This window comes from Stigmatopora argus, unplaced genomic scaffold (genome assembly GCF_051989625.1).
Source record: "Stigmatopora argus isolate UIUO_Sarg unplaced genomic scaffold, RoL_Sarg_1.0 HiC_scaffold_27, whole genome shotgun sequence".
NCBI lineage: Eukaryota > Metazoa > Chordata > Actinopteri > Syngnathiformes > Syngnathidae > Stigmatopora > Stigmatopora argus.
Window position 1 is genome coordinate 346,939 of NW_027520041.1, and position 25,385 is coordinate 372,323.

Here is a 25,385-nt window from a genome sequence, read left to right on the forward strand (position 1 = left end):
TACTCCTCCAAAACATGCTTTTCAGCCTCTGAAAAGCACATTTTGGCCATAAAAACTGAATATGTCCCCTGCAACCAAACGAACTGTCAGAGACAGAAATCTACAATGGACATAGTGTAAAATGGTCCAATTCAAGTAAACTATTCATTTGGCATCATTCGAAGGGATAGAAATCAAGTTTTAATGAAAATTATCAAACTCGGCCAAAACATGCTTTTCCTCCCATGAAAAGCACATTTTGGCCATAAAAACTTAATATGTCCCCTGCAACCAAACGAACTGTCAGAGACACAAATCTACAATGGACATAGTGTAAAATGTTCCAATTCAAGTAAGTTATTCATTTGGCATCATTCGAAGTGATAGAAATCAAGTTTTAATGAAAATTATCATATTCGGCCAAAACATGCTTTTCAGCCCCTGAAAAGCACATTTTGGCCATAAAAACTGAATATGTCCCCTGCAACTCAACGAACTGTCAGAGACACAAATCTACAATGGACATAGTGTAAAATGGTCCAATTCAAGTAAGTTATTCATTTGGCATCATTCAAATGGATAGAAATCAAGTTTTAATGAAAATTATCATACTCCTCCAAAACATGCTTTTCAGCCTCTGAAAAGCACATTTTGGCCATAAAAACTGAATATGTCCCCTGCAACCAAACGAACTGTCAGAGACAGAAATCTACAATGGACATAGTGTAAAATGGTCCAATTCAAGTAAATTATTCATTTGGCATCATTCGAAGGGATAGAAATCAAGTTTTAATGAAAATTATCAAACTCGGCCAAAACATGCTTTTCCTCCCATGAAAAGCACATTTTGGCCATAAAAACTTAATATGTCCCCTGCAACCAAACGAACTGTCAGAGACACAAATCTACAATGGACATAGTGTAAAATGGTCCAATTCAAGTAAGTTATTCATTTGGCATCAATCGAAGTGATAGAAATCAAGTTTTAATGAAAATTATCAAACTCGGCCAAAACATGCTTTTCAGCCCCTGAAAAGCACATTTTGGCCATAAAAACTGAATATGTCCCCTGCAACCAAACGAACTGTCAGAGACACAAATCTACAATGGACATAGTGTAAAATGGTCCAATTCAAGTAAGTTATTCATTCGGCATCATTCAAATGGATAGAAATCAAGTTTTAATGAAAATTATCATACTCGGCCAAAACATGCTTTTCAGCCCCTGAAAAGCACATTTTGGCCATAAAAACTGAAAATGTCCCCTGCAACCAAAAAAACTGTCGGAGACACAAATCTACAATGGACATAGTGTAAAATGGTCCAATTCAAGTAAGTTATTCATTTGGCATCATTCGAAGTGATAGAAATCAAGTTTTAATGAAAATTATCATATTCGGCCAAAACATGCTTTTCAGCCCCTGAAAAGCACATTTTGGCCATAAAATCTGAATATGTCCCCTGCAACCAAACGAACTGTCAGAGACACAAATCTACAATGGACATAGTGTAAAATGGTCCAATTCAAGTAAGTTATTCATTTGGCATCATTCGAAGTGATAGAAATTAAGTTTTAATGAAAATTATCATACTCTGCCAAAACATGCTTTTCAGCCTCTGAAAAGCACATTTTGGCCATAAAAACTGAAAATGTCCCCTGCAACCAAACGAACTGTCGGAGACACAAATCTACAATGGACATATTGTAAAATGGTCCAATTCAAGTAAGTTATTCATTTGGACTCATTCGAAGTGATAGAAATCAAGTTTTAATGAAAATTATCATATTCGGCCAAAACATGCTTTTCAGCCCCTGAAAAGCACATTTTGGCCATAAAAACTGAATATGTCCCCTGCAACCAAACGAACTGTCAGAGACACAAATCTACAATGGACATAGTGTAAAATGGTCCAATTCAAGTAAGTTATTCATTTGGCATCATTCGAAGTGATAGAAATCAAGTTTTAATGAAAATTATCATACTCGGCCAAAACATGCTTTTCAGCCCCTGAAAAGCACATTTTGGCCATAAAAACTGAAAATGTCCCCTGCAACCAAACAAACTGTCGGAGACACAAATCTAATGGACATAGTGTAAAATGGTCCAATTCAAGTAAGTTATTCATTTGGCATCATTCGAAGTGATAGAAATCAAGTTTTAATTAAAATTATCATATTCGGCCAAAACATGCTTTTCAGCCCCTGAAAAGCACATTTTGGCCATAAAAACTGAAAATGTCCCCTGCAACCAAACGAACTGTCGGAGACACAAATCTACAATGGACATAGTGTAAAATGGTCCAATTCAAGTAAGTTATTCATTTGGCATCATTCGAAGTGATAGAAATCAAGTTTTAATGAAAATTATCATACTCGGCCAAAACATGCTTTTCAGCCCCTGAAAAGCACATTTTGGCCATAAAAACTTAATATGTCCCCTGCAACCAAACGAACTGTCAGAGACACAAATCTACAATGGACATAGTGTAAAATGTTCCAATTCAAGTAAGTTATTCATTTGGCATCATTCGAAGTGATAAAAATAAAGTTTTAATGAAAATTATCATATTCGGCCAAAACATGCTTTTCAGCCCCTGAAAAGCAAATTTTGGCCATAAAAACTGAATATGTCCCCTGCAACTCAACGAACTGTCAGAGACACAAATCTACAATGGACATAGTGTAAAATGGTCCAATTCAAGTAAGTTATTCATTTGGCATCATTCAAATGGATAGAAATCAAGTTTTAATGAAAATTATCATACTCGGCCAAAACATGCTTTTCAGCCCCTGAAAAGCACATTTTGGCCATAAAAACTGAAAATGTCCCCTGCAACCAAACAATCTGTCGGAGACACAAATCTACAATGGACATAGTGAAAAATGGTCCAATTCAAGTAAGTTATTCATTTGGCATCATTCGAAGTGATAGAAATCAAGTTTTAATGAAAATTATCATATTCGGCCAAAACATGCTTTTCAGCCTCTGAAAAGCACATTTTGGCCATAAAAACTGAAAATGTCCCCTGCAACCAAACGAACTGTCGGAGACACAAATCTACAATGGACATAGTGTAAAATGGTCTAATTCAAGTAAGTTATTCATGTGGCATCAATCGAAGTGATAGAAATCAAGTTTTAATGAAAATTATCAAACTCAGCCAAAACATGCTTTTCAGCCCCTGAAAAGCACATTTTGGCCATAAAAACTGAAAATGTCCCCTACAACCAAACGAACTGTCGGAGACACAAATCTACAATGGACATAGTGTAAAATGGTCCAATTCAAGTAAGTTATTCATTTGGCATCATTCGAAGTGATAGAAATCAAGTTTTAATTAAAATTATCATACTCGGCCAAAACATGCTTTTCAGCCCCTGAAAAGCACATTTTGGCCATAAAAACTTAATATGTCCCCTGCAACCAAACGAACTGTCGGAGACACAAATCTACAATGGACATAGTGTAAAATGGTCCAATTCAAGTAAGTTATTCATTTGGCATCATTCGAAGTGATAGAAATTAAGTTTTAATGAAAATTATCATACTCTGCCAAAACGTGCTTTTCAGCCCCTGAAAAGCACATTTTGGCCATAAAAACTGAATATGTCCCCTGCAACCAAACGAACTGTCAGAGACACAAATCTACAATGGACATAGTGTAAAATGGTCCAATTCAAGTAAGTTATTCATTTGGCATCATTCAAATGGATAGAAATCAAGTTTTAATGAAAATTATCATACTCGGCCAAAACATGCTTTTCAGCCCCTGAAAAGCACATTTTGGCCATAAAAACTGAATATGTCCCCTGCAACCAAACGAACTGTCAGAGACACAAATCTACAATGGACATAGTGTAAAATAGTCCAATTCAAGTAAGTTATTCATTTGGCATCATTCGAAGTGATAGAAATCAAGTTTTAATGAAAATTATCATACTCGGCCAAAACATGCTTTTCAGCCCCTGAAAAGCACATTTTGGCCATAAAAACTGAAAATGTCCCCTGCAACCAAACAAACTGTCGGAGACACAAATCTAATGGACATAGTGTAAAATGGTCCAATTCAAGTAAGTTATTCATTTGGCATCATTCGAAGTGATAGAAATCAAGTTTTAATTAAAATTATCATATTCGGCCAAAACATGCTTTTCAGCCCCTGAAAAGCACATTTTGGCCATAAAAACTGAATATGTCCCCTGCAACCAAACGAACTGTCAGAGACAGAAATCTACAATGGACAAAGTGTAAAATGGTCCAATTCAAGTAAATTATTCATTTGGCATCATTCGAAGGGATAGAAATCAAGTTTTAATGAAAATTATCATACTCGGCCAAAACATGCTTTTCAGCCCCTGAAAAGCACATTTTGGCCATAAAAACTGAAAATGTCCCCTGCAACCAAACAAACTGTCGGAGACACAAATCTAATGGACATAGTGTAAAATGGTCCAATTCAAGTAAGTTATTCATTTGGCATCAATCGAAGTGATAGAAATCAAGTTTGAATGAAAATTATCAAACTCGGCCAAAACATGCTTTTCAGCCCCTGAAAAGCACATTTTGGCCATAAAAACTGAATATGTCCCCTGCAACCAAACGAACTGTCAGAGACACAAATCTACAATGGACATAGTGTAAAATGGTCCAATTCAAGTAAGTTATTCATTTGGCATCATTCGAAGTGATAGAAATTAAGTTTTAATGAAAATTATCATACTCTGCCAAAACATGCTTTTCAGCCTCTGAAAAGCACATTTTGGCCATAAAAACTGAAAATGTCCCCTGCAACCAAACGAACTGTCGGAGACACAAATCTACAATGGACATAGTGTAAAATGGTCCAATTCAAGTAAGTTATTCATTTGGCATCATTCGAAGTGATAGAAATCAAGTTTTAATGAAAATTATCATATTCGGCCAAAACATGCTTTTCAGCCCCTGAAAAGCACATTTTGGCCATAAAAACTGAAAATGTCCCCTGCAACCAAACAAACTGTCGGAGACACAAATCTAATGGACATAGTGTAAAATGGTCCAATTCAAGTAAGTTATTCATTTGGCATCATTCGAAGTGATAGAAATCAAGTTTTAATTAAAATTATCATATTCGGCCAAAACATGCTTTTCAGCCCCTGAAAAGCACATTTTGGCCATAAAAACTGAAAATGTCCCCTGCAACCAAATGAACTGTCGGAGACACAAATCTACAATGGACATAGTGTAAAATGGTCCAATTCAAGTAAGTTATTCATTTGGCATCATTCGAAGTGATAGAAATCAAGTTTTAATGAAAATTATCAAACTCGGCCAAAACATGCTTTTCAGCCCCTGAAAAGCACATTTTGGCCATAAAAACTTAATATGTCCCCTGCAACCAAACGAACTGTCAGAGACACAAATCTACAATGGACATAGTGTAAAATGTTCCAATTCAAGTAAGTTATTCATTTGGCATCATTCGAAGTGATAAAAATAAAGTTTTAATGAAAATTATCATATTCGGCCAAAACATGCTTTTCAGCCCCTGAAAAGCAAATTTTGGCCATAAAAACTGAATATGTCCCCTGCAACTCAACGAACTGTCAGAGACACAAATCTACAATGGACATAGTGTAAAATGGTCCAATTCAAGTAAGTTATTCATTTGGCATCATTCAAATGGATAGAAATCAAGTTTTAATGAAAATTATCATACTCGGCCAAAACATGCTTTTCAGCCCCTGAAAAGCACATTTTGGCCATAAAAACTGAAAATGTCCCCTGCAACCAAACAATCTGTCGGAGACACAAATCTACAATGGACATAGTGAAAAATGGTCCAATTCAAGTAAGTTATTCATTTGGCATCATTCGAAGTGATAGAAATCAAGTTTTAATGAAAATTATCATATTCGGCCAAAACATGCTTTTCAGCCTCTGAAAAGCACATTTTGGCCATAAAAACTGAAAATGTCCCCTGCAACCAAACGAACTGTCGGAGACACAAATCTACAATGGACATAGTGTAAAATGGTCTAATTCAAGTAAGTTATTCATGTGGCATCAATCGAAGTGATAGAAATCAAGTTTTAATGAAAATTATCAAACTCAGCCAAAACATGCTTTTCAGCCCCTGAAAAGCACATTTTGGCCATAAAAACTGAAAATGTCCCCTACAACCAAACGAACTGTCGGAGACACAAATCTACAATGGACATAGTGTAAAATGGTCCAATTCAAGTAAGTTATTCATTTGGCATCATTCGAAGTGATAGAAATCAAGTTTTAATTAAAATTATCATACTCGGCCAAAACATGCTTTTCAGCCCCTGAAAAGCACATTTTGGCCATAAAAACTTAATATGTCCCCTGCAACCAAACGAACTGTCGGAGACACAAATCTACAATGGACATAGTGTAAAATGGTCCAATTCAAGTAAGTTATTCATTTGGCATCATTCGAAGTGATAGAAATTAAGTTTTAATGAAAATTATCAAACTCGGCCAAAACATGCTTTTCAGCCCCTGAAAAGCACATTTTGGCCATAAAAACTGAATATGTCCCCTGCAACCAAACGAACTGTCAGAGACACAAATCTACAATGGACATAGTGTAAAATGGTCCAATTCAAGTAAGTTATTCATTTGGCATCATTCAAATGGATAGAAATCAAGTTTTAATGAAAATTATCATACTCGGCCAAAACATGCTTTTCAGCCCCTGAAAAGCACATTTTGGCCATAAAAACTGAAAATGTCCCCTGCAACCAAACAAACTGTCGGAGACACAAATCTACAATGGACATAGTGTAAAATGGTCCAATTCAAGTAAGTTATTCATTTGGCATCATTCGAAGTGATAGAAATCAAGTTTTAATGAAAATTATCATATTCGGCCAAAACATGCTTTTCAGCCCCTGAAAAGCACATTTTGGCCATAAAAACTGAATATGTCCCCTGCAACCAAACGAACTGTCAGAGACACAAATCTACAATGGACATAGTGTAAAATGGTCCAATTCAAGTAAGTTATTCATTTGGCATCATTCGAAGTGATAGAAATCAAGTTTTAATGAAAATTATCATACTCGGCCAAAACATGCTTTTCAGCCCCTGAAAAGCACATTTTGGCCATAAAAACTGAAAATGTCCCCTGCAACCAAACAAACTGTCGGAGACACAAATCTACAATGGACATAGTGTAAAATGGTCCAATTCAAGTAAGTTATTCATTTGGCATCATTCGAAGTGATAGAAATCAAGTTTTAATTAAAATTATCATATTCGGCCAAAACATGCTTTTCAGCCCCTGAAAAGCACATTTTGGCCATAAAAACTGAAAATGTCCCCTGCAACCAAACGAACTGTCGGAGACACAAATCTACAATGGACATAGTGTAAAATGGTCCAATTCAAGTAAGTTATTCATTTTGCATCATTCGAAGTGATTGAAATCAAGTTTTAATGAAAATTATCATACTCGGCCAAAACATGCTTTTCAGCCCCTGAAAAGCACATTTTGGCCATAAAAACTTAATATGTCCCCTGCAACCAAACGAACTGTCAGAGACACAAATCTACAATGGACATAGTGTAAAATGTTCCAATTCAAGTAAGTTATTCATTTGGCATCATTAGAAGTGATAGAAATCAAGTTTTAATGAAAATTATCATATTCGGCCAAAACATGCTTTTCAGCCCCTGAAAAGCACATTTTGGCCATAAAAACTGAAAATGTCCCCTGCAACCAAACAAACTGTCGGAGACACAAATCTACAATGGACATAGTGTAAAATGGTCCAATTCAAGTAAGTTATTCATTTGGCATCATTCGAAGTGATAGAAATCAAGTTTTAATGAAAATTATCATATTCGGCTAAAACATGCTTTTCAGCCCCTGAAAAGCACATTTTGGCCATAAAAACTGAAAATGTCCCCTGCAACCAAACGAACTGTCGGAGACACAAATCTACAATGGACATAGTGTAAAATGGTCCAATTCAAGTAAGTTATTCATTTGGCATCATTCGAAGTGATAGAAATCAAGTTTTAATGAAAATTATCATACTCGGCCAAAACATGCTTTTCAGCCCCTGAAAAGCACATTTTGGCCATAAAAACTTAATATGTCCCCTGCAACCAAACGAACTGTCAGAGACACAAATCTACAATGGACATAGTGTAAAATGGTCCAATTCAAGTAAGTTATTCATTTGGCATCATTCGAAGTGATAGAAATTAAGTTTTAATGTAAATTATCATACTCGGCCAAAACATGCTTTTCAGCCTCTGAAAAGCACATTTTGGCCATAACAACTGAAAATGTCCCCTGCAACCAAACGAACTGTCGGAGACACAAATCTACAATGGACATAGTGTAAAATGGTCCAATTCAAGTAAGTTATTCATTTGGCATCATTCGAAGTGATAAAAATAAAGTTTTAATGAAAATTATCATATTCGGCCAAAACATGCTTTTCAGCCCCTGAAAAGCAAATTTTGGCCATAAAAACTGAATATGTCCCCTGCAACTCAACGAACTGTCAGAGACACAAATCTACAATGGACATAGTGTAAAATGGTCCAATTCAAGTAAGTTATTCATTTGGCATCATTCAAATGGATAGAAATCAAGTTTTAATGAAAATTATCATACTCGGCCAAAACATGCTTTTCAGCCCCTGAAAAGCACATTTTGGCCATAAAAACTGAAAATGTCCCCTGCAACCAAACAATCTGTCGGAGACACAAATCTACAATGGACATAGTGAAAAATGGTCCAATTCAAGTAAGTTATTCATTTGGCATCATTCGAAGTGATAGAAATCAAGTTTTAATGAAAATTATCATATTCGGCCAAAACATGCTTTTCAGCCTCTGAAAAGCACATTTTGGCCATAAAAACTGAAAATGTCCCCTGCAACCAAACGAACTGTCGGAGACACAAATCTACAATGGACATAGTGTAAAATGGTCTAATTCAAGTAAGTTATTCATGTGGCATCAATCGAAGTGATAGAAATCAAGTTTTAATGAAAATTATCAAACTCAGCCAAAACATGCTTTTCAGCCCCTGAAAAGCACATTTTGGCCATAAAAACTGAAAATGTCCCCTACAACCAAACGAACTGTCAGAGACACAAATCTACAATGGACATAGTGTAAAATGGTCCAATTCAAGTAAGTTATTCATTTGGCATCATTCGAAGTGATAGAAATCAAGTTTTAATTAAAATTATCATACTCGGCCAAAACATGCTTTTCAGCCCCTGAAAAGCACATTTTGGCCATAAAAACTTAATATGTCCCCTGCAACCAAACGAACTGTCGGAGACACAAATCTACAATGGACATAGTGTAAAATGGTCCAATTCAAGTAAGTTATTCATTTGGCATCATTCGAAGTGATAGAAATTAAGTTTTAATGAAAATTATCAAACTCGGCCAAAACATGCTTTTCAGCCCCTGAAAAGCACATTTTGGCCATAAAAACTGAATATGTCCCCTGCAACCAAACGAACTGTCAGAGACACAAATCTACAATGGACATAGTGTAAAATGGTCCAATTCAAGTAAGTTATTCATTTGGCATCATTCAAATGGATAGAAATCAAGTTTTAATGAAAATTATCATACTCGGCCAAAACATGCTTTTCAGCCCCTGAAAAGCACATTTTGGCCATAAAAACTGAAAATGTCCCCTGCAACCAAACAAACTGTCGGAGACACAAATCTACAATGGACATAGTGTAAAATGGTCCAATTCAAGTAAGTTATTCATTTGGCATCATTCGAAGTGATAGAAATCAAGTTTTAATGAAAATTATCATATTCGGCCAAAACATGCTTTTCAGCCCCTGAAAAGCACATTTTGGCCATAAAAACTGAATATGTCCCCTGCAACCAAACGAACTGTCAGAGACACAAATCTACAATGGACATAGTGTAAAATGGTCCAATTCAAGTAAGTTATTCATTTGGCATCATTCGAAGTGATAGAAATCAAGTTTTAATTAAAATTATCATATTCGGCCAAAACATGCTTTTCAGCCCCTGAAAAGCACATTTTGGCCATAAAAACTGAAAATGTCCCCTGCAACCAAACGAACTGTCGGAGACACAAATCTACAATGGACATAGTGTAAAATGGTCCAATTCAAGTAAGTTATTCATTTGGCATCATTCGAAGTGATAGAAATCAAGTTTTAATGAAAATTATCATACTCGGCCAAAACATGCTTTTCAGCCCCTGAAAAGCACATTTTGGCCATAAAAACTTAATATGTCCCCTGCAACCAAACGAACTGTCAGAGACACAAATCTACAATGGACATAGTGTAAAATGTTCCAATTCAAGTAAGTTATTCATTTGGCATCATTAGAAGTGATAGAAATCAAGTTTTAATGAAAATTATCATATTCGGCCAAAACATGCTTTTCAGCCCCTGAAAAGCACATTTTGGCCATAAAAACTGAAAATGTCCCCTGCAACCAAACAAACTGTCGGAGACACAAATCTACAATGGACATAGTGTAAAATGGTCCAATTCAAGTAAGTTATTCATTTGGCATCATTCGAAGTGATAGAAATCAAGTTTTAATGAAAATTATCATATTCGGCTAAAACATGCTTTTCAGCCCCTGAAAAGCACATTTTGGCCATAAAAACTGAAAATGTCCCCTGCAACCAAACGAACTGTCGGAGACACAAATCTACAATGGACATAGTGTAAAATGGTCCAATTCAAGTAAGTTATTCATTTGGCATCATTCGAAGTGATAGAAATCAAGTTTTAATGAAAATTATCATACTCGGCCAAAACATGCTTTTCAGCCCCTGAAAAGCACATTTTGGCCATAAAAACTTAATATGTCCCCTGCAACCAAACGAACTGTCAGAGACACAAATCTACAATGGACATAGTGTAAAATGGTCCAATTCAAGTAAGTTATTCATTTGGCATCATTCGAAGTGATAGAAATTAAGTTTTAATGTAAATTATCATACTCGGCCAAAACATGCTTTTCAGCCTCTGAAAAGCACATTTTGGCCATAAAAACTGAAAATGTCCCCTGCAACCAAACGAACTGTCGGAGACACAAATCTACAATGGACATAGTGTAAAATGGTCCAATTCAAGTAAGTTATTCATTTGGCATCATTCGAAGTGATAGAAATTAAGTTTTAATGAAAATTATCATACTCTGCCAAAACATGCTTTTCAGCCTCTGAAAAGCACATTTTGGCCATAAAAACTGAAAATGTCCCCTGCAACCAAACGAACTGTCGGAGACACAAATCTACAATGGACATAGTGTAAAATGGTCCAATTCAAGTAAGTTATTCATTTGGCATCATTCGAAGTGATAGAAATTAAGTTTTAATGTAAATTATCATACTCGGCCAAAACATGCTTTTCAGCCCCTGAAAAGCACATTTTGGCCATAAAAACTGAAAATGTCCCCTGCAACCAAACAAACTGTCGGAGACACAAATCTACAATGGACATAGTGTAAAATGGTCCAATTCAAGTAAGTTATTCATTTGGCATCATTCGAAGTGATAGAAATCAAGTTTTAATGAAAATTATCATACTCGGCCAAAACATGCTTTTCAGCCCCTGAAAAGCACATTTTGGCCATAAAAACTTAATATGTCCCCTGCAACCAAACGAACTGTCAGAGACACAAATCTACAATGGACATAGTGTAAAATGTTCCAATTCAAGTAAGTTATTCATTTGGCATCATTCGAAGTGATAGAAATCAAGTTTTAATGAAAATTATCATATTCGGCCAAAACATGCTTTTCAGCCCCTGAAAAGCACATTTTGGCCATAAAAACTGAATATGTCCCCTGCAACCAAACGAACTGTCAGAGACAGAAATCTACAATGGACATAGTGTAAAATGGTCCAATTCAAGTAAATTATTCATTTGGCATCATTCGAAGGGATAGAAATTAAGTTTTAATGAAAATTATCATACTCTGCCAAAACATGCTTTTCAGCCTCTGAAAAGCACATTTTGGCCATAAAAACTGAAAATGTCCCCTGCAACCAAACGAACTGTCGGAGACACAAATCTACAATGGACATAGTGTAAAATGGTCCAATTCAAGTAAATTATTCATTTGGCATCATTCGAAGGGATAGAAATCAAGTTTTAATGAAAATTATCATACTCGGCCAAAACATGCTTTTCAGCCTCTGAAAAGCACATTTTGGCCATAAAAACTGAATATGTCCCCTGCAACCAAACGAACTGTCAGAGACACAAATCTACAATGGATATAGTGTAAAATGGTCCAATTCAAGTAAGTTATTCATTTGGCATCATTCGAAGTGTTAGAAATCAAGTTTTAATGAAAATTATCATACTCGGCCAAAACATGCTTTTCAGCCCCTGAAAAGCACATTTTGGCCATAAAAACTTAATATGTCCCCTGCAACCAAACGAACTGTCGGAGACACAAATCTAATGGACATAGTGTAAAATGGTCCAATTCAAGTAAGTTATTCATTTGGCATCATTCGAAGTGATAGAAATCAAGTTTTAATTAAAATTATCATATTCGGCCAAAACATGCTTTTCAGCCCCTGAAAAGCACATTTTGGCCATAAAAACTGAAAATGTCCCCTGCAACCAAACGAACTGTCGGAGACACAAATCTACAATGAACATAGTGTAAAATGGTCCAATTCAAGTAAGTTATTCATTTGGCATCATTCGAAGTGTTAGAAATCAAGTTTTAATGAAAATTATCATACTCGGCCAAAACATGCTTTTCAGCCCCTGAAAAGCACATTTTGGCCATAAAAACTTAATATGTCCCCTGCAACCAAACGAACTGTCAGAGACACAAATCTACAATGGACATAGTGTAAAATGTTCCAATTCAAGTAAGTTATTCATTTGGCATCATTCGAAGTGATAGAAATCAAGTTTTAATGAAAATTATCATATTCGGCCAAAACATGCTTTTCAGCCCCTGAAAAGCACATTTTGGCCATAAAAACTGAATATGTCCCCTGCAACTCAACGAACTGTCAGAGACACAAATCTACAATGGACATAGTGTAAAATGGTCCAATTCAAGTAAGTTATTCATTTGGCATCATTCAAATGGATAGAAATCAAGTTTTAATGAAAATTATCAAACTCGGCCAAAACATGCTTTTCAGCCCCTGAAAAGCACATTTTGGCCATAAAAACTGAAAATGTCCCCTACAACCAAACGAACTGTCGGAGACACAAATCTACAATGGACATAGTGTAAAATGGTCCAATTCAAGTAAGTTATTCATTTGGCATCATTCGAAGTGATAGAAATCAAGTTTTAATTAAAATTATCATACTCGGCCAAAACATGCTTTTCAGCCCCTGAAAAGCACATTTTGGCCATAAAAACTTAATATGTCCCCTGCAACCAAACGAACTGTCGGAGACACAAATCTACAATGGACATAGTGTAAAATGGTCCAATTCAAGTAAGTTATTCATTTGGCATCATTCGAAGTGATAGAAATTAAGTTTTAATGAAAATTATCAAACTCGGCCAAAACATGCTTTTCAGCCCCTGAAAAGCACATTTTGGCCATAAAAACTGAATATGTCCCCTGCAACCAAACGAACTGTCGGAGACAGAAATCTACAATGGACATAGTGTAAAATGGTCCAATTCAAGTAAATTATTCATTTGGCATCATTCGAAGGGATAGAAATTAAGTTTTAATGAAAATTATCATACTCTGCCAAAACATGCTTTTCAGCCTCTGAAAAGCACATTTTGGCCATAAAAACTGAAAATGTCCCCTGCAACCAAACGAACTGTCGGAGACACAAATCTACAATGGACATAGTGTAAAATGGTCCAATTCAAGTAAATTATTCATTTGGCATCATTCGAAGGGATAGAAATCAAGTTTTAATGAAAATTATCATACTCGGCCAAAACATGCTTTTCAGCCTCTGAAAAGCACATTTTGGCCATAAAAACTGAATATGTCCCCTGCAACCAAACGAACTGTCAGAGACACAAATCTACAATGGATATAGTGTAAAATGGTCCAATTCAAGTAAGTTATTCATTTGGCATCATTCGAAGTGTTAGAAATCAAGTTTTAATGAAAATTATCATACTCGGCCAAAACATGCTTTTCAGCCCCTGAAAAGCACATTTTGGCCATAAAAACTTAATATGTCCCCTGCAACCAAACGAACTGTCGGAGACACAAATCTAATGGACATAGTGTAAAATGGTCCAATTCAAGTAAGTTATTCATTTGGCATCATTCGAAGTGATAGAAATCAAGTTTTAATTAAAATTATCATATTCGGCCAAAACATGCTTTTCAGCCCCTGAAAAGCACATTTTGGCCATAAAAACTGAAAATGTCCCCTGCAACCAAACGAACTGTCGGAGACACAAATCTACAATGAACATAGTGTAAAATGGTCCAATTCAAGTAAGTTATTCATTTGGCATCATTCGAAGTGTTAGAAATCAAGTTTTAATGAAAATTATCATACTCGGCCAAAACATGCTTTTCAGCCCCTGAAAAGCACATTTTGGCCATAAAAACTTAATATGTCCCCTGCAACCAAACGAACTGTCAGAGACACAAATCTACAATGGACATAGTGTAAAATGTTCCAATTCAAGTAAGTTATTCATTTGGCATCATTCGAAGTGATAGAAATCAAGTTTTAATGAAAATTATCATATTCGGCCAAAACATGCTTTTCAGCCCCTGAAAAGCACATTTTGGCCATAAAAACTGAATATGTCCCCTGCAACTCAACGAACTGTCAGAGACACAAATCTACAATGGACATAGTGTAAAATGGTCCAATTCAAGTAAGTTATTCATTTGGCATCATTCAAATGGATAGAAATCAAGTTTTAATGAAAATTATCAAACTCGGCCAAAACATGCTTTTCAGCCCCTGAAAAGCACATTTTGGCCATAAAAACTGAAAATGTCCCCTACAACCAAACGAACTGTCGGAGACACAAATCTACAATGGACATAGTGTAAAATGGTCCAATTCAAGTAAGTTATTCATTTGGCATCATTCGAAGTGAAAGAAATCAAGTTTTAATTAAAATTATCATACTCGGCCAAAACATGCTTTTCAGCCCCTGAAAAGCACATTTTGGCCATAAAAACTTAATATGTCCCCTGCAACCAAACGAACTGTCGGAGACACAAATCTACAATGGACATAGTGTAAAATGGTCCAATTCAAGTAAGTTATTCATTTGGCATCATTCGAAGTGATAGAAATTAAGTTTTAATGAAAATTATCAAACTCGGCCAAAACATGCTTTTCAGCCCCTGAAAAGCACATTTTGGCCATAAAAACTGAATATGTCCCCTGCAACCAAACGAACTGTCAGAGACACAAATCTACAATGGACATAGTGTAAAATGGTCCAATTCAAGTAAGTTATTCATTTGGCATCATTCAAATGGATAGAAATCAATTTTTAATGAAAATTATCATACTCGGCCAAAACATGCTTTTCAGCCCCTGAAAAGCACATTTTGGCCATAAAAACTGAATATGTCCCCTGCAACCAAACAAACTGTCGGAGACACAAATCTACAATGGACATAGTGTAAAATGGTCCAATTCAAGTAAGTTATTCATTTGGCATCATTCGAAGTGATAGAAATCAAGTTTTAATGAAAATTATCATACTCGGCCAAAACATGCTTTTCAGCCCCTGAAAAGCACATTTTGGCCATAAAAACGGAAAATGTCCCCTGCAACCAAACAAACTGTCGGAGACACAAATCTACAATGGACATAGTGTAAAATGGTCCAATTCAAGTAAGTTATTCATTTGGCATCATTCGAAGTGATAGAAATCAAGTTTTAATTAAAATTATCATATTCGGCCAAAACATGCTTTTCAGCCCCTGAAAAGCACATTTTGGCCATAAAAACTGAAAATGTCCCCTGCAACCAAACGAACTGTCGGAGACACAAATCTACATTGGACATAGTGTAAAATGGTCCAATTCAAGTAAGTTATTCATTTGGCATCATTCGAAGTGATAGAAATCAAGTTTTAATGAAAATTATCATACTCGGCCAAAACATGCTTTTCAGCCCCTGAAAAGCACATTTTGGCCATAAAAACTTAATATGTCCCCTGCAACCAAACGAACTGTCAGAGACACAAATCTACAATGGACATAGTGTAAAATGTTCCAATTCAAGTAAGTTATTCATTTGGCATCATTCGAAGTGATAGAAATCAAGTTTTAATGAAAATTATCATATTCGGCCAAAACATGCTTTTCAGCCCCTGAAAAGCACATTTTGGCCATAAAAACTGAATATGTCCCCTGAAACCAAACGAACTGTCAGAGACACAAATCTACAATGGACATAGTGTAAAATGGTCCAATTCAAGTAAGTTATTCATTTGGCATCATTCAAATGGATAGAAATCAAGTTTTATTGAAAATTATCATACTCGGCCAAAACATGCTTTTCAGCCCCTGAAAAGCACATTTTGGCCATAAAAACTTAATATGTCCCCTGCAACCAAACGAACTGTCGGAGACACAAATCTACAATGGACACAGTGTAAAATGGTCCAATTCAAGTAAGTTATTCATTTGGCATCATTCGAAGTGATAGAAATCAAGTTTTAATGAAAATTATCATACTCGGCCAAAACATGCTTTTCAGCCCCTGAAAAGCACATTTTGGCCATAAAAACTTAATATGTCCCCTGCAACCAAACGAACTGTCAGAGACACAAATCTACAATGGACATAGTGTAAAATGGTCCAATTCAAGTAAGTTATTCATTTGGCATCATTCGAAGTGATAGAAATTAAGTTTTAATGTAAATTATCATACTCGGCCAAAACATGCTTTTCAGCCTCTGAAAAGCACATTTTGGCCATAAAAACTGAAAATGTCCCCTGCAACCAAACGAACTGTCGGAGACACAAATCTACAATGGACATAGTGTAAAATGGTCCAATTCAAGTAAGTTATTCATTTGGCATCATTCGAAGTGATAGAAATTAAGTTTTAATGAAAATTATCATACTCTGCCAAAACATGCTTTTCAGCCTCTGAAAAGCACATTTTGGCCATAAAAACTGAAAATGTCCCCTGCAACCAAACGAACTGTCGGAGACACAAATCTACAATGGACATAGTGTAAAATGGTCCAATTCAAGTAAGTTATTCATTTGGCATCATTCGAAGTGATAGAAATTAAGTTTTAATGAAAATCATCATACTCGGCCAAAACATGCTTTTCAGCCCCTGAAAAGCACATTTTGGCCATAAAAACTGAAAATGTCCCCTGCAACCAAACGAACTGTCGGAGACACAAATCTACAATGGACATAGTGTAAAATGGTCCAATTCAAGTAAGTTATTCATTTGGCATCATTCGAAAAGATAGAAATCAAGTTTTAATGAAAATTATCATACTCGGCCAAAACATGCTTTTCAGCCCCTGAAAAGCACATTTTGGCCATAAAAACTTAATATGTCCCCTGCAACCAAACGAACTGTCAGAGACACAAATCTACAATGGACATAGTGTAAAATGTTCCAATTCAAGTAAGTTATTCATTTGGCATCATTCGAAGTGATAGAAATCAAGTTTTAATGAAAATTATCATATTCGGCCAAAACATGCTTTTCAGCCCCTGAAAAGCACATTTTGGCCATAAAAACTGAATATGTCCCCTGCAACCAAACGAACTGTCAGAGACACAAATCTACAATGGACATAGTGTAAAATGGTCCAATTCAAGTAAGTTATTCATTTGGCATCATTCAAATGGATAGAAATCAAGTTTTAATGAAAATTATCACTCGGCCAAAACATGCTTTTCAGCCTCTGAAAAGCACATTTTGGCCATAAAAACTGAAAATGTCCCCTGCAACCAAACGAACTGTCGGAGACACAAATCTACAATGGACATAGTGTAAAATGGTCCAATTCAAGTAAGTTATTCATTTGGCATCATTCGAAGTGATAGAAATTAAGTTTTAATGAAAATCATCATTCTCGGCCAAAACATGCTTTTCAGCCCCTGAAAAGCACATTTTGGCCATAAAAACTGAAAATGTCCCCTGCAACCAAACGAACTGTCAGAGACACAAATCTACAATGGACATAGTGTAAAATGGTCCAATTCAAGTAAGTTAATCATTTGGCATCAATCGAAGTGATAGAAATCAAGTTTTAATGAAAATTATCAAACTCGGCCAAAATATGCTTTTCAGCCCCTGAAAAGCACATTTTGGCCATAAAAACTGAAAATGTCCCCTGCAACCAAACGAACTGTCAGAGACACAAATCTACAATGGACATAGTGTAAAATGGTCCAATTCAAGTAAGTTATTCATTTGGCATCATTCGAAGTGATAGAAATTAAGTTTTAATGAAAATTATCATACTCTGCCAAAACATGCTTTTCAGCCTCTGAAAAGCACATTTTGGCCATAAAAACTGAAAATGTCCCCTGCAACCAAACGAACTGTCGGAGACACAAATCTACAATGGACATAGTGTAAAATGGTCCAATTCAAGTAAGTTATTCATTTGGCATCATTCGAAGTGATAGAAATCAAGTTTTAATGAAAATTATCATATTCGGCCAAAACATGCTTTTCAGCCCCTGAAAAGCACATTTTAGCCATAAAAACTGAATATGTCCCCTGCAACCAAACGAACTGTCAGAGACACAAATCTACAATGGACATAGTGTAAAATGGTCCAATTCAAGTAAGTTATTCATTTGGCATCATTCGAAGTGATAGAAATCAAGTTTTAATGAAAATTATCATACTCGGCCAAAACATGCTTTTCAGCCCCTGAAAAGCACATTTTAGCCATAAAAACTGAAAATGTCCCCTGCAACCAAACAAACTGTCGGAGACACAAATCTAATGGACATAGTGTAAAATGGTCCAATTCAAGTAAGTTATTCATTTGGCATCATTCGAAGTGATAGAAATCAAGTTTTAATTAAAATTATCATATTCGGCCAAAACATGCTTTTCAGCCCCTGAAAAGCACATTTTGGCCATAAAAACTGAAAATGTCCCCTGCAACCAAACGAACTGTCGGAGACACAAATCTACAATGGACATAGTGTAAAATGGTCCAATTCAAGTAAGTTATTCATTTGGCATCATTCGAAGTGTTAGAAATCAAGTTTTAATGAAAATTATCATACTCGGCCAAAACATGCTTTTCAGCCCCTGAAAAGCACATTTTGGCCATAAAAACTTAATATGTCCCCTGCAACCAAACGAACTGTCAGAGACACAAATCTACAATGGACATAGTGTAAAATGTTCCAATTCAAGTAAGTTATTCATTTGGCATCATTCGAAGTGATAGAAATCAAGTTTTAATGAAAATTATCATATTCGGCCAAAACATGCTTTTCAGCCCCTGAAAAGCACATTTTGGCCATAAAAACTGAATATGTCCCCTGCAACTCAACGAACTGTCAGAGACACAAATCTACAATGGACATAGTGTAAAATGGTCCAATTCAAGTAAGTTATTCATTTGGCATCATTCAAATGGATAGAAATCAAGTTTTAATGAAAATTATCATACTCCTCCAAAACATGCTTTTCAGCCTCTGAAAAGCACATTTTGGCCATAAAAACTGAATATGTCCCCTGCAACCAAACGAACTGTCAGAGACAGAAATCTACAATGGACATAGTGTAAAATGGTCCAATTCAAGTAAACTATTCATTTGGCATCATTCGAAGGGATAGAAATCAAGTTTTAATGAAAATTATCAAACTCGGCCAAAACATGCTTTTCCTCCCATGAAAAGCACATTTTGGCCATAAAAACTTAATATGTCCCCTGCAACCAAACGAACTGTCAGAGACACAAATCTACAATGGACATAGTGTAAAATGTTCCAATTCAAGTAAGTTATTCATTTGGCATCATTCGAAGTGATAGAAATCAAGTTTTAATGAAAATTATCATATTCGGCCAAAACATGCTTTTCAGCCCCTGAAAAGCACATTTTGGCCATAAAAACTGAATATGTCCCCTGCAACTCAACGAACTGTCAGAGACACAAATCTACAATGGACATAGTGTAAAATGGTCCAATTCAAGTAAGTTATTCATTTGGCATCATTCAAATGGATAGAAATCAAGTTTTAATGAAAATTATCATACTCCTCCAAAACATGCTTTTCAGCCTCTGAAAAGCACATTTTGGCCATAAAAACTGAATATGTCCCCTGCAACCAAACGAACTGTCAGAGACAGAAATCTACAATGGACATAGTGTAAAATGGTCCAATTCAAGTAAATTATTCATTTGGCATCATTCGAAGGGATAGAAATCAAGTTTTAATGAAAATTATCAAACTCGGCCAAAACATGCTTTTCCTCCCATGAAAAGCACATTTTGGCCATAAAAACTTAATATGTCCCCTGCAACCAAACGAACTGTCAGAGACACAAATCTACAATGGACATAGTGTAAAATGGTCCAATTCAAGTAAGTTATTCATTTGGCATCAATCGAAGTGATAGAAATCAAGTTTTAATGAAAATTATCAAACTCGGCCAAAACATGCTTTTCAGCCCCTGAAAAGCACATTTTGACCATAAAAACTGAATATGTCCCCTGCAACCAAACGAACTGTCAGAGACACAAATCTACAATGGACATAGTGTAAAATGGTCCAATTCAAGTAAGTTATTCATTTGGCATCATTCGAAGTGACAGAAATCAAGTTTTAATGAAAATTATCATACTCGGCCAAAACATGCTTTTCAGCCCCTGAAAAGCACATTTTGGCCATAAAAACTTAATATGTCCCCTGCAACCAAACGAACTGTCAGAGACACAAATCTACAATGGACATAGTGTAAAATGTTCCAATTCAAGTAAGTTATTCATTTGGCATCATTCGAAGTGATAGAAATCAAGTTTTAATGAAAATTATCATATTCGGCCAAAACATGCTTTTCAGCCCCTGAAAAGCACATTTTGGCCATAAAAACTGAATATGTCCCCTGAAACCAAACGAACTGTCAGAGACACAAATCTACAATGGACATAGTGTAAAATGGTCCAATTCAAGTAAGTTATTCATTTGGCATCATTCAAATGGATAGAAATCAAGTTTTAATGAAAATTATCATACTCGGCCAAAACATGCTTTTCAGCCCCTGAAAAGCACATTTTGGCCATAAAAACTTAATATGTCCCCTGCAACCAAACGAACTGTCGGAGACACAAATCTACAATGGACACAGTGTAAAATGGTCCAATTCAAGTAAGTTATTCATTTGGCATCATTCGAAGTGATAGGAATCAAGTTTTAATGAAAATTATCATACTCGGCCAAAACATGCTTTTCAGCCCCTGAAAAGCACATTTTGGCCATAAAAACTTAATATGTCCCCTGCAACCAAACGAACTGTCAGAGACACAAATCTACAATGGACATAGTGTAAAATGGTCCAATTCAAGTAAGTTATTCATTTGGCATCATTCGAAGTGATAGAAATTAAGTTTTAATGTAAATTATCATACTCGGCCAAAACATGCTTTTCAGCCTCTGAAAAGCACATTTTGGCCATAAAAACTGAAAATGTCCCCTGCAACCAAACGAACTGTCGGAGACACAAATCTACAATGGACATAGTGTAAAATGGTCCAATTCAAGTAAGTTATTCATTTGGCATCATTCGAAGTGATAGAAATTAAGTTTTAATGAAAATTATCATACTCGGCCAAAACATGCTTTTCAGCCCCTGAAAAGCACATTTTGGCCATAAAAACTGAAAATGTCCCCTGCAACCAAACGAACTGTCGGAGACACAAATCTACAATGGACATAGTGTAAAATGGTCCAATTCAAGTAAGTTATTCATTTGGCATCATTCGAAAAGATAGAAATCAAGTTTTAATGAAAATTATCATACTCGGCCAAAACATGCTTTTCAGCCCCTGAAAAGCACATTTTGGCCATAAAAACTTAATATGTCCCCTGCAACCAAACGAACTGTCAGAGACACAAATCTACAATGGACATAGTGTAAAATGTTCCAATTCAAGTAAGTTATTCATTTGGCATCATTCGAAGTGATAGAAATCAAGTTTTAATGAAAATTATCATATTCGGCCAAAACATGCTTTTCAGCCCCTGAAAAGCACATTTTGGCCATAAAAACTGAATATGTCCCCTGCAACCAAACGAACTGTCAGAGACACAAATCTACAATGGACATAGTGTAAAATGGTCCAATTCAAGTAAGTTATTCATTTGGCATCATTCAAATGGATAGAAATCAAGTTTTAATGAAAATTATCACTCGGCCAAAACATGCTTTTCAGCCTCTGAAAAGCACATTTTGGCCATAAAAACTGAAAATGTCCCCTGCAACCAAACGAACTGTCGGAGACACAAATCTACAATGGACATAGTGTAAAATGGTCCAATTCAAGTAAGTTATTCATTTGGCATCATTCGAAGTGATAGAAATTAAGTTTTAATGAAAATCATCATTCTCGGCCAAAACATGCTTTTCAGCCCCTGAAAAGCACATTTTGGCCATAAAAACTGAAAATGTCCCCTGCAACCAAACGAACTGTCAGAGACACAAATCTACAATGGACATAGTGTAAAATGGTCCAATTCAAGTAAGTTAATCATTTGGCATCAATCGAAGTGATAGAAATCAAGTTTTAATGAAAATTATCAAACTCGGCCAAAATATGCTTTTCAGCCCCTGAAAAGCACATTTTGGCCATAAAAACTGAAAATGTCCCCTGCAACCAAACGAACTGTCAGAGACACAAATCTACAATGGACATAGTGTAAAATGGTCCAATTCAAGTAAGTTATTCATTTGGCATCATTCGAAGTGATAGAAATTAAGTTTTAATGAAAATTATCATACTCTGCCAAAACATGCTTTTCAGCCTCTGAAAAGCACATTTTGGCCATAAAAACTGAAAATGTCCCCTGCAACCAAACGAACTGTCGGAGACACAAATCTACAATGGACATAGTGTAAAATGGTCCAATTCAAGTAAGTTATTCATTTGGCATCATTCGAAGTGATAGAAATCAAGTTTTAATGAAAATTATCATATTCGGCCAAAACATGCTTTTCAGCCCCTGAAAAGCACATTTTAGCCATAAAAACTGAATATGTCCCCTGCAACCAAACGAACTGTCAGAGACACAAATCTACAATGGACATAGTGTAAAATGGTCCAATTCAAGTAAGTTATTCATTTGGCATCATTCGAAGTGATAGAAATCAAGTTTTAATGAAAATTATCATACTCGGCCAAAACATGCTTTTCAGCCCCTGAAAAGCACATTTTAGCCATAAAAACTGAAAATGTCCCCTGCAACCAAACAAACTGTCGGAGACACAAATCTAATGGACATAGTGTAAAATGGTCCAATTCAAGTAAGTTATTCATTTGGCATCATTCGAAGTGATAGAAATCAAGTTTTAATTAAAATTATCATATTCGGCCAAAACATGCTTTTCAGCCCCTGAAAAGCACATTTTGGCCATAAAAACTGAAAATGTCCCCTGCAACCAAACGAACTGTCGGAGACACAAATCTACAATGGACATAGTGTAAAATGGTCCAATTCAAGTAAGTTATTCATTTGGCATCATTCGAAGTGTTAGAAATCAAGTTTTAATGAAAATTATCATACTCGGCCAAAACATGCTTTTCAGCCCCTGAAAAGCACATTTTGGCCATAAAAACTTAATATGTCCCCTGCAACCAAACGAACTGTCAGAGACACAAATCTACAATGGACATAGTGTAAAATGTTCCAATTCAAGTAAGTTATTCATTTGGCATCATTCGAAGTGATAGAAATCAAGTTTTAATGAAAATTATCATATTCGGCCAAAACATGCTTTTCAGCCCCTGAAAAGCACATTTTGGCCATAAAAACTGAATATGTCCCCTGCAACTCAACGAACTGTCAGAGACACAAATCTACAATGGACATAGTGTAAAATGGTCCAATTCAAGTAAGTTATTCATTTGGCATCATTCAAATGGATAGAAATCAAGTTTTAATGAAAATTATCATACTCCTCCAAAACATGCTTTTCAGCCTCTGAAAAGCACATTTTGGCCATAAAAACTGAATATGTCCCCTGCAACCAAACGAACTGTCAGAGACAGAAATCTACAATGGACATAGTGTAAAATGGTCCAATTCAAGTAAATTATTCATTTGGCATCATTCGAAGGGATAGAAATCAAGTTTTAATGAAAATTATCAAACTCGGCCAAAACATGCTTTTCCTCCCATGAAAAGCACATTTTGGCCATAAAAACTTAATATGTCCCCTGCAACCAAACGAACTGTCAGAGACACAAATCTACAATGGACATAGTGTAAAATGTTCCAATTCAAGTAAGTTATTCATTTGGCATCATTCGAAGTGATAGAAATCAAGTTTTAATGAAAATTATCATATTCGGCCAAAACATGCTTTTCAGCCCCTGAAAAGCACATTTTGGCCATAAAAACTGAATATGTCCCCTGCAACTCAACGAACTGTCAGAGACACAAATCTACAATGGACATAGTGTAAAATGGTCCAATTCAAGTAAGTTATTTATTTGGCATCATTCAAATGGATAGAAATCAAGTTTTAATGAAAATTATCATACTCCTCCAAAACATGCTTTTCAGCCTCTGAAAAGCACATTTTGGCCATAAAAACTGAATATGTCCCCTGCAACCAAACGAACTGTCAGAGACAGAAATCTACAATGGACATAGTGTAAAATGGTCCAATTCAAGTAAATTATTCATTTGGCATCATTCGAAGGGATAGAAATCAAGTTTTAATGAAAATTATCAAACTCGGCCAAAACATGCTTTTCCTCCCATGAAAAGCACATTTTGGCCATAAAAACTTAATATGTCCCCTGCAACCAAACGAACTGTCAGAGACACAAATCTACAATGGACATAGTGTAAAATGGTCCAATTCAAGTAAGTTATTCATTTGGCATCAATCGAAGTGATAGAAATCAAGTTTTAATGAAAATTATCAAACTCGGCCAAAACATGCTTTTCAGCCCCTGAAAAGCACATTTTGACCATAAAAACTGAATATGTCCCCTGCAACCAAACGAACTGTCAGAGACACAAATCTACAATGGACATAGTGTAAAATGGTCCAATTCAAGTAAGTTATTCATTTGGCATCATTCGAAGTGACAGAAATCAAGTTTTAATGAAAATTATCATACTCGGCCAAAACATGCTTTTCAGCCCCTGAAAAGCACATTTTGGCCATAAAAACTGAAAATGTCCCCTGCAACCAAACAAACTGTCGGAGACACAAATCTAATGGACATAGTGTAAAAT